This window comes from Lampris incognitus, chromosome 2 (assembly GCF_029633865.1).
Source record: "Lampris incognitus isolate fLamInc1 chromosome 2, fLamInc1.hap2, whole genome shotgun sequence".
Classification (NCBI taxonomy): Eukaryota; Metazoa; Chordata; class Actinopteri; order Lampriformes; family Lampridae; genus Lampris; species Lampris incognitus.
In genome coordinates this window covers 48,009,763-48,020,064 of record NC_079212.1, presented here as the reverse complement: position 1 = coordinate 48,020,064, position 10,302 = coordinate 48,009,763, and the positions used below count along the sequence as shown (strand labels likewise).

Sequence of the window (10,302 nt, the reverse complement as noted above, 5' to 3'; positions counted from 1 at the left end):
CAACGATTTCATACACCCCTATGCTTGGACCATACCATTTTAACCTTGCCACTGGGATTGCCGACATCATTGCTGTCTTGCAGTTGCTCCTGACAACCAGGAGAGCGGAGCATGAATGATCGTGTAAGCAAGTGCAAGTAACGTAGCTAGCCAACTTGCTTGTCTACCCCAGCACACCACCCTTTCCTACCTTTGGGGTTTCTGAGTTAGATTTTCTTACGTATTTCCGGATGAATTATAACCTTATCTAGTTTATAACTTGTGTTTGGGGTTATCAGTTCAGACCCCCTCACGAACTAGCTAGCTAGCTAGCGCTTGCTAACAGTAGCCCCTATATGTTAGCTTAAATGAACTTGAACTGATAATTTCGGGCACATGAGATAACTAATAAGTACATCTACAAGCTATAGTCACTATAGGCTAGCCTATCTGAAAGTTGTTTTTCTTTTACATAAATAAGACATGTCCACAATAAATTGATGTAGAAAAAGAGCAAATTGGTGCATACAAATTCACCAGAATGCAGGACATTAAATGTGCGATGCTCAAAATTTCCAGGGGGAGGACCCCCTAACCCCCCGCTAAATGTGCCCCCCCCCAATGTTCAAGTGAAACTTACTCCTCAGTGTGTGGTGGTTGTAAGTGCTGCACAAGCTTAAAACACGATATAAATAAGTGACACATATGACTATAACAATATATGTAAAGAAAACATAATGAAATAAAGAATATAAAATGTAAACAACAACATGTAAGCGAAAGTATATTTACACCATAAAATCATGGTGTCAAGCTCAACTTGAATGCCAGCGAGCAGAGGTAGGTCTTTGATAAAGCTATGAAAGTCTCGAGGGTCTGAGCAGATCTGATGTGTACTGGTAGATTGTTCCAGAGATCAGGCGCAGCCACTGCAAAGGCCCTGTTGCCCCTGTTCTTAAGCCTTCAAACCAGCGGGGTCAGTCATTAATTTAGCCTGTTCCCGTGAAGACCGGTGACTAAACTGGAAACCACTGGGTGCCGTACTGTGTTGTGCTCTAGCTGTGAGCTCGTGAAGGAACAGAGTAGCGGGGGAAATCCTAAAAATACTGTGTTGGGTGTTCTGAAGTTGTCTGGATTAAGTTGTTAAGAGTGATGATAAGGAGTATCTCAGGTGCATTAAGATTGTGGAAGAAATAGGACAGTAGGAGGGTGGTCGGTATGCAAATGCAAGCTTTAGAGGACACTGACACGGGCTATTTTGGGTGAGGTGAGAACTGGTTTATTGGGAGTTGGCACCAATATGCTGGAAAGCACTGCTGACCTATCTTTAAAGAGCAACTAAACCCCAACCCTTTTTAGTGAGTGTGCTGGCCCCTACAGGTTAAACACCGTGTAAAGATTAAAAATATGGCAGGCTGTTCTTGGTGCTCTGTGATGTTAGCATAGCAGGATAAACACAGCAGCAGCTACTAACCTTAATAACGGCTCTAGGGGGGCGTCCAGGTAGTGTGGCGGTCTATTCCGTTGCCTACCAACACGGGGATTGCTGGATCGAATCCCGGTGTTACCTCCGGCTTGGTCGGGGGTCCCTATACAGGCACAGTTGGCCATGTCTACGGGTGGAAAACTGGATGTGAGTATGTGTCCTGGTGGTGGTCCAGGTAGTTTTGCAGCTCTCCCCGGTTCTGCAGCTCTGCCTGTGAGACTGGCCAATATACATACACGATGTCCTCTGTAAACAACCACTGACAGGTTAGCACATTGTGGATTAGCTCGTGCAAATGAATCCTCTATTAAAATACTCACTGATGAATGGGGCAAAAGGGATGGGATAGTATATTTTGTGTATTGGTGGATTTTGCAGATGTCTGTTTATCTTGTCAATGATAAAGATTAATGAACTGTTCGTGTAATTCACCTTTTCTGAAAGATCCACAGCACCAAGACTCATGTCCTTGTGTCCTTACAGCAATCAGCGTGGCATCTCTGACGAGTCCTGCATCGCTGCCAGGAACCGCTTCCATGTCCATGATGTTGCTTACATGGCCACACTCGCCATCATCCACCTGTGAAAGATGTGGTTTTAGCTGGGCCAGCACCCCACATAGCATCCGGATGTGGGCCACTTCAGGCAATGATGCGGCACTGATGGCCTTCTTCTGGCCCTGACAAAATGGATGTGAGCCTGAAATGGCCCACATGTATAATAGCAAATATGGCCCAAATATGCCAAATCAAATGTGGGCCTTTTTTGGCAAAGCTCTGTGCAACATGTGATCTGGATGTGACCCTGAAGTGGCCCGTGTGGTAAATGGTGAATATGGCCCAAATATCACAAAACAAATATGGGCCACCTTTGGCAAATATGTGGCACATGCGGCATTGCTATGGCTTGGTTCTGGCCCAGATCTGGCAAACAGGAGCGGACCACCCACGTGCCATCATTCCACACGGTATGTGGGCCGGATGAAGTGTCAGTGTGGGACGGGTGTGGTCCACAGCAATTTTGCTATCTGGGACCCATGCTGAGCTCAGAGATGGGGGTGGTGGGGGGAGGGTCCCATGTTTGATGGCCCTGCCATTTGGCTAAAAAGTGTCTTGGACGGTGTCCCTACACTCAGTCAAGCAGAGCTCGTCAGCAGAGCGTAGAACTGGGAGCGACAGGACCTGCTGCCCTGCCCCCATTTAGAGCAAATCCCCCTCTCTCATCTCCCCACTCTGCTCACACACGCACACACACACACACACGCACGCACGCACGCACACACACACACACACACACACACACACACACACACACACACACACACACACACACACACACACGCACACGCACACTCCCTCCTACTTGATGTCAGTGACAGCTCGGCTTGATGCTGGGCTCTCTGACAGCAGTGTCATCTGCATCTCCTCTCATATCCTCTTCTGACGTTTGAGGGGCTCTTCAGACCCACTCAGACGTGATGGCAGTGATGTGTTGTGACACGGGGGGTGGCTCCCCTCACTCTGCTCTTGGAGGACCACTGCACTGTCCACGCCCATTAGCAAGGACGCTGACACGTAAAAAGCATAAAATAAGCGGGGTTACATCCAGAACCGAGAGTTATCGGTGCACACGCTGTGTGAGGAGACAAACCCACATGGGCATGAGACAAACCAACATGGTGAGAGGGCTTTCGTTTTTACACACATACAAGAAATATGACGTATATTTATTTAAATATAATATAATATAATATAATATATATATATATATATATATATATATATATATATATATATATATATATATATATATATAGGCCATAATGATAACAACGACGACAACTATATCATGCTAATCTTGGACGTAACTACCGGAGGGGAGACCAGGTCATCGTTTTTAAGTCATGAGCAAGTCTTGACTTTCAAGTCCCGAGTCAAGTCCAAGTCATCAACGTTTGAGCCTCGAGTCCTGATCAAGTCACCACGTGCTCTTTACCAAACTTAAAGCATTTAAACATTTAACGGCAGATTGGCAAGTATAAGTGTGCATATCCTCAGTGCTTTTTAACATTTGTATTTGTTACTTTCCAAGCAAATGTCATGTTTCCATAGAAACACACGGCGAGCTGTGAGAAAGACAACACCAAGCAGCAAAACCCCAACTTAGTCATGCAGGTGATAAGGTGCAATGGTGCAGAGAATATATCAGAGATGCTGGAATACATGGTAGCAGGTTGGACACGACAGTGTACCAGTACACGTACAATGTACAGTACAGTATACACAACATGTACAGTACAGCATATACACAACATGTACAGTATATACCACATTTACAGTACAGTATACACAACATGTACAGTACAGTATATACACAACGTGTACCAGTACAGTATTGCAACATGTACAGTACAGTATATACACAACCTGTACCAGTACAGTATACACAACATGTACCGTACAGTATATACACAACATGTACCGTACAGTATATACACAACCTGTACCAGTACAGTATATACAACATGTAAAGTACAGTATACACAACATGTACAGTACAGTACAACATGTACAGTATATACAACATGTACAGTACAGTATACACAACATGTACAGTACAGTATATACACAACATGTACAGTATATACAACATTTACAGTACAGTATACACAACATGTACAGTACAGTATATACACAACATGTACAGTATATACAACATGTACAATACAGTATACACAGCATGTACAGTACAGTATATACACAACATGTACAGTGCAGTATATACAACATTTACAGTACAGTATATACACAACATGTACAGTATATACAACATTTACAGTACATTATACACAACATGTACAGTATATACAACATTTACAGTACAGTATACACAACATGTACAGTACAGTATATACACAACATGTACCGTATATACAACATGTACAGTACAGTATACACAACATGTACAGTACAGTATATACACAACATGGTTGGATTTATTGACAGTGTTAAGCGTTCATTTGAATGAAAGAACCCGTTTTTATATCTGGTTGTTTTGGGGTACAATGCTCTGTAGCATTGTACCCCAAAACATGTTTACATTTTAATTTCTTTATTTTACTATGTCTTTTTTACATGTATTTTTATATTCCTGTGTGTTACTTATTTTATATTGTATCTTAAGCTTGTGCAGCACTTTGGTTCAACTGTGGTTGTTTTAAATGCGCTATATAAATAAACTTGACTTGACTTGTAGCGCCTACCAGAGGGGAGGAGCTGGAACAGGTTGTGACCAGGGTGTGATTGGTTCTGCAGTGATGTTGCGTGCCCGTCTCCTGACTCTGGAGGTGTAGAAGTCCTGAATGGAGGGCAGGTTGGCACCAGGGATTTTCTCTGCAGACCTAACTGTCCGTTGTCGTCTGTCCCTGTCCTGTTTGGTGGCCGATCCAAACCAGACAGTGATGGATGTGCAGAGGACAGACTGGATCATTGCAGTGTAGACCTGAATCAGCAGTTCCCGAGGCAGGTTGAACTTCCTGAGCTGGCGGACAAAGTATGTCCTCTGCTGGGCCTTGTTGATGATCGTGTCTGTGTTGGATGCCCACCTTGGGTCCTGGGAGACTGTGGAACCCAGGAATCAGGAATCAGGAACATGCGTGCATGAAATTAAACAAAACATTGATCCCTCCAACCCACAGCAGCGCAACTCAAAGACAAGAACACATCCATACTACAAGAACACATATATCCAAACTACAAAAAAATAAAAAAATAAAAAAATAATGAATTCACTGTCCAAGAGAGCGAACGCCAGGGTGACTGTGGGAACTGCCGGTCTGCATGGGCTAGCAGTTAGCTTAGCCTGTCCCGCTTCCGCGTCCTGTCAGACCGCCCTCGGTGTTTCCTCCTCGGGCGCAGCTCCAGGCAGCCGCAGACCAATCTCCCCCAGCCGATCCACCACCAGCTCTCCCAACCAGACACCTTCGACTCACCTCTCCACACGCCACACCACGACACCAAGAACCCAGTCAAGGCTAGGCGAGGCCGCCGCCAGACCGCCCTCGGTGTTATCGGAACTGCCGGTCTTATTCATTATACACGAACAAGATCTAACAGCTTATTCATTATACACGGAGAAGAGCTAACAGCTTATTAATTATACACGAAGAAGAGCTAACAGCTTATTCATTATACAGGAAGAAGATCTAACAACGTATTAATTATACACGAAGAAGATCTAACAATTTATGCATTATTCACGAAGAAGATCTAACAGCTTATTCATTATTCACGAAGAAGATCTAACAGCTTATTCATTATACACCAACAAGATCTAACAGCTTATTCTTTATACACGAACAAGATGATCTAACAGCTTATTCATTATACACGAAGAAGAGCTAACAGCTTATTCATTATACACGAAGAAGAGCTAACAATTTATTCATTATTCATGAAGATCTAACAATTTATGCATTATTCACGAAGAAGATCTAACAGTTTATTCATTATTCACGAAGAAGATCTAACAGCTTATTCATTATACACGAAGAAAAGCTTACAGTTTATTCATTATACACGAAAAAGAGCTAATAACTTATTCATTATACACGAAGAAGAGCAAACAACTTGTTAATTATACACGAACAAGAGCTAACAACTTATCCATTATACACGAAGAAGATCTAACAGTTTATTAATTATACACGAAAAAGATCTAACAGCTTATTCATTATACAGGAAGAAGATCTAACAGCTTATTCATTATACACGAAGAGGATCTAACAATTTATTCATTATACACGAAGAAGATCTAACAGCTTATTCATTATACACCAACAAGATCTAACAGCTTATTCATTATACACGAACAAGATGATCTAACCGTAGCAGGATTTATTAGCCAGGTTTACTCCTCCAGAGCCGTCATGTTCTGCTCTGCTGTCCCCTGACGGCTTGAACAGGATTACCGCGAGGAGGGCGTGGCTCTTCACCACGCACGGGACAGGCTATACTTTGCGCTTCACATGATGCTGCGGTGCATGGAGACCAGTCTAGGGCGCCACGGAAGGCCAACCTACTCCTGTACTTAAACCCTTAACCCTTAACCCGTACACACAAACTAAACACACACACACAATGTCACACTGTCGTTATTGCTGCCACTTCTCATACGTCCGCCCCCCCCCCCCCGCCCCCGTGCTAAGCGTGCAGATCAGGAGGCCCCAGAGGCCCGACATGTGATGAAGGTGACACTTTCTGCTGAGCTGCTGTCTTCCTCTCTCTATACAGCTGTCAGTCTGCCTGCTTACAGAGCAGACAGTCTAACCTCAGCCTCTCACCGACCTGTCTATCTGCAGCGTGACTCAGTAAACAGGAAGGAAAGAGTCTCCGTGACCCCGCTTACACTCCGTTTTAAAATGTGGTTTTGTTGTTGTTTTGCGATCGGATCACAAGTGCACAGCGCTGAATACAAGTGTAACGACCGCAGAAACGGTTTGCGGACCGGTTACTCAAACCACTGGGGTGCACATGGCCGGATTAACCCACCAGGGGGCCCCGGGTCAGGCACGTCCGTTGCCCCCCCCCCCGCCCCATCAGATAGGCTACGCAAACAATACTGAACATTGTTAAATGTAAAACTAATGCAGATACCCAACATGGTAGTGGACGCTATGCCAATCTGCATGGGAGTCGGATGGCGACTACAAAGTGCAACACAATTTTGACTCACAAAACCAACAGAGATGAGAATATCACCTCAAGCATCAGAGACTTTGTAGCTCGGGGCCCTGCATCAGTAGAGGCTAGCTTGGGGCCCTGCATCAGTAGAGACTGTAGCTTGGGGCCTGCATCAGTAGAGACTGTAGCTTGGGCCCCTGCATCAGTAGAGACTGTAGCTTGGGCCCTGCATCAGTAGAGCCTGTAGCTTGGGCCCTGCATCAGTAGAGACTGTAGCTTGGGGCCCCACATCAGTAGAGACTAGCTTGGGCCCTGCATCAGTGGAGACTGTAGCTTGGGGCCCTGCATCAGCAGAGACTGTAGCTTGGGGCCCCACATCAGTAGAGACTAGCTTGGGCCCTGCATCAGTAGAGACTTGCTTGGGCCCTGCATCAGTAGAGGCTGTAGCTTGGGGCCCCGCATCAGTAGAGACTGTAGCTTGGGGCCCCGCATCAGTAGAGACTAGCTTGGGCCCTGCATCACGACGCAGGGTTGGAACAAACGTCCCTTGTAGGGTATGATTGGGGATCCCTACTATATGCAAACACAATACTCCTGACCTTTTGGGGTCCGGGGCCCCGGGGCACTCGCCCGGCATCCCCGGTCCGTAATCCAGCCGTGGGGGCGCTTTTGACCACATATCTGTTGTAGTGTAAACACTAATGCATCCTGATGCGTCCCCGACAAGGACGTAACAGGAAATCTTCTTCTTCTTCTTCTTCTTCGGAGTAACGAAATGTGATCACAAGTGGTCTGCAGGACGCGTTTGGAGATGCGTGATAGACGCAGGTGTAAACGGCGACTGTGTATTGTGTATGTGCGTATTACAGTATGAAAACAGGAAGCGGAATGATCATATTTGAACTTTCCCATAAAGGGGAACTGTGTTGGAGCTTATTACAGGAAAACGAACCACCCGGTTCCCATATTCTACATCCTTTTTCCCCTCACCTCAGGTCTGACGAACCCCCCCCCCCTCTCTCTCTGTTCACCCGCAGCCGTCTGACTTGAACTGAGGACTTGAACTGAGGCAGCTCATTCATGGAATTTCAGTTACAACCGCTGACTGTATGTAAATAAAGCGTTTATTTCCGCTTTTCAGGCTTCTTTGTGTTATTTACGGAAGGAGCCTTACATGGAACAAACAATGACTTGACATCAAACCGACATGTTATTACTTAGATGACAAAAACAAAACAAGACAATAGATATGTACAATAGAAGTCCTTTATATATATACATATATATACATATATATATATATACATATATATATACATATATATATACATATATATATATATATATATATATATATATACATACATATATATAGTTCATGAACCATCGAAGAATTCATGGAAGTCTTGGCAGAAGACAGACAGCCCCATGCCACTTCACTGTAAATTCTAACAAGTTGAGTTTACTTTTAAAAAAAAACAAAATAGGAAAAGTAAGTAAATGAACTTAATTGTGTCAAGTTATGTGAAATGATTTTTTATGTGAAATGAACTTGACATAATTAAGTTCATTCACTTACTTTTCCCAAGTGTAATTGGTTAACTTTTACAGAGGCGATCGATTTGGCTACAGAATAGAATAGAATATGTTCTACTCTATTGGAATAGAATACTCTTTATTAGTCATTTTGTACATACGTACAAATGGAATTTACTCTGCATTAACCCATCCTAGATGCGTACCTACACTGAAAATTCTAAAAGTTACTTAATATATATATATAACTTAAAAAACTTTTTTACTTAAAAAAGTTTACTTACAAAATTGGGGAACCAATTACACTTGGGGAAAGTAAGTAAATGAACTTAATTGTGTCCAGTTCTGTGAACTCATTTCACATTAAACCGGGTCCCCTAACGTGACCCAGTTAGGTTCATCCCCTCCCTCGTCCCACGTGTGACCGGTTTCCTAAATGTTTCGGGGGAAACTCGACTCGTCAGGATTTTACGGTGCAGGAGCGGTGGGCGTCCGCCGCGCAGCGCCCGGGGCGAAAAGTGCGACTCCGGTGGGACTCGAACCCACAACCTTTGAATCACTCCTCGAGCGCTTAACTAGAAGTCCAATGCGCTATCCATTGCGCCACGGAGCCGGCTGCAGTGAGCCCGGTCAGGGCTCAATTTATTTGCCGATTTCCGGTGAAGTACGTCTCCTTGCCCGGCCCCTCCTGCGTGAAGTACCCACTACACCCCGGACCAGTTTCTTAGCCAAGTCACTACACACGTGCACTGAGTACTCCTTGATGGGCAGCTCAAATGAAAGGCGTTTAATGAAACAGCAACACTGATGGATTATAATACCCAGATATAGCCACACACAAGTGAGCAAAACGGTACAAGAGCTGCAGAGGAGTATGTTTCTATACATTGGATATATTTACCGTCATATTTGTGTCTCTGAGCAGCTGTAGTGTAACATGAATATGTACATGTATGAGAAATGACGTCCAAACGTAGTATACTTACAGTACTATATACCATGTAAATATATGATAGCCTTTGGATGAGCCTAAGTTAACTGAAGAAGGTACACCAACACGAGGAGTAATGTGGTGCCGGAAGCTGGGGTTAGGCTCCTTGTTCTGATAAAAAGCGCATTTCAATGACACCACAAGGGGACGCACTTCGATAAATTTAGGACCAAAAGCGGCCCTGTAGCCTCCATTTGCCACTTGGAACTCATTTCTGTGAGCAAATCCAACTCGTTCAGCCCCGAGAAGAAGAGGGAAAAAAAGAAAAGAAAGAAAGGAAGAAAAGGGAAAAAGGAGCATAAGAAAGAAAAAATGACACACGCATTAATCAGAGATGATATGGAATATGTGTTTAACGCAGCCGTGATATTTTCCACCTCAGTTGTGTGGAGACTCAAATTGGAAAATATGACCAGTCTGCAAAGCCCAGACACACGTGCACACACGTTAACAGCCCACTGTGTATAAAGGCAGTGTTCTTTTGCCCATCATAACACAACCATCATAACACAACATTACATATGGCGATCCATTCAAATGTTTTTAGGACCATGTTTACAGGCTGACCTGCTCAGTGAGTACATGTAAGATATTCTTTATTAATCCCTGCCCAGATAGCAACTTTGCTG

General features: G+C 44.1%; 1 non-coding gene across 1 annotated transcript; it reads right to left on the bottom strand.

Moving 5' to 3' along the window:
* Positions 1-9,203: 9,203 nt before the first annotated feature.
* On the bottom strand, positions 9,204-9,295 carry trnar-ucu (transfer RNA arginine (anticodon UCU)). The gene is given in 2 exon segments: positions 9,204-9,239; positions 9,259-9,295. It is a non-coding gene; the product is annotated as a tRNA-Arg (tRNA).
* Positions 9,296-10,302: the final 1,007 nt, after the last annotated feature.